A 1,616-nucleotide genomic window follows, 5' to 3' on the forward strand; every position below is an offset into this window, starting at 1 on the left:
AGCTAAGATACTGACACGATTCCTCAAACTACCAGTCTTCTTGAGGACCTGAGCCTAAGAAAAAGTATCCACCCCGCACAGGAAGTATGAGGGGTGGGTGACAACATAGTTTGTTTATATATGTACATATTCTATTTATAGTTCTTAGAAAATATACTATTTTTCTCCTAAACTTAAAACTGAGAAACCATTTATCTGTTTTTGAGAAAGGGTGATTTACTTTGCTTTACTAGGCATATCAATTAACATTGTGTCATGATCTTGGCATTGATAGCTGGCCGAATTGCTAATTTCATCCACCTGAATAACTCTGCCCAGTTTCCAATTATTAGTTTGCCTTACTAGGTATATCAAAACCATTGTGTCATGATCTTGACACTGATGGCTGGCCTAATTGTTCATTTCATCCACCTGAATAACTCTGCCCAGTTTCCAATTATTAGTTTGCCTTACTAGGTATATCAAAACCATTGTGTCATGATCTTGGCACTGATGGCTGGCCTAATTGTTCATTTCATCCACCTGCCTAACTCTGTACGGTTTCCAGTTAATGCTCATCTTATCCACCTGTTGCTGTTTCTATTTAAACAGCCACCATGGGCAGAATATTTGACATTGATGTTGTTGCCTTTCTTCTGGTGCTCGTTTTTGGGGGCCAGTCGAGAGAAAGTTTTCAGTATTTCATTGTGCTTCTGATTTCCTGATCCTGATCTGCCTCTTATCCAGCCTGTTCTTGCCCCGGCTCAGTGGAGAGAGCATTTTATTCCAGACTTCTGGACCTCTGAGCCTTCCTGTTCTGATCTGCTTCTCTGATCTGGCATAGACTCCTGCGTGTTCTCCATGACTGCAGCAACTGGGACACTCTGGGCGGCGTCTGCCGCATCTCGTTGATAGCCCACCAGCTGGATCTTACCTCGTTTGCTGGAGATGGACTGAACTGTTAAACCAGGTTTGTCAATTGAATGGATAATTATCCTCCGTCAGATTATCATGCTCACTATTCTGTGTTTTTCTCCAACCAGACTTTCCAATGATGGGTGATTACCGTGATTACCACGGATCCAGAGCCTGATCTTCTTTATAATTAAAAGCTTTTAAGTATTCCACTGTTTGTCTCGCCTTATCACCCACCTTTTAATTGCTGTCCATAAACTCCTTTCGGTTCAATTGTAAGCATATGCAAGAAAAAAAACATTAAATCTTTTTCATATATCCATCATCATCCTAACTGTACTTTGGATTTTTACATTAGAAGGAATATTTGTTGAATAAAGGTCAATTAGGATATCCATTTTATGTAAATATAAATTACAATGTAGTTATTTTTTATTTATGTATTTTTTTTAGAAATAAAACAACATTGGTTCTATAATGAGTGATAATCAATGTAGACACCCAACTAACATTCTTTCACTTTTTTCCAGCTGTTTAGCACCTTAAACGGCCATACATGAAAAGTCTAAAGACAGCTTCCATATATAGTGACCAGAGCTTTTTTAAAGGTTTTCTAAGGTTTCCAACAACAAGAATACAAGACAGGAGCACTCTAGATACGCGGTCCCCAACCTTTGTTGCACCACGGACCGCTATATGTCAGACAATATTTTGACGGACCG

The sequence above is a fragment of the Cyprinodon variegatus genome, unplaced genomic scaffold (genome assembly GCF_000732505.1).
Source record: "Cyprinodon variegatus isolate N-32 unplaced genomic scaffold, C_variegatus-1.0 Scaffold211, whole genome shotgun sequence".
Classification (NCBI taxonomy): domain Eukaryota; kingdom Metazoa; phylum Chordata; class Actinopteri; order Cyprinodontiformes; family Cyprinodontidae; genus Cyprinodon; species Cyprinodon variegatus.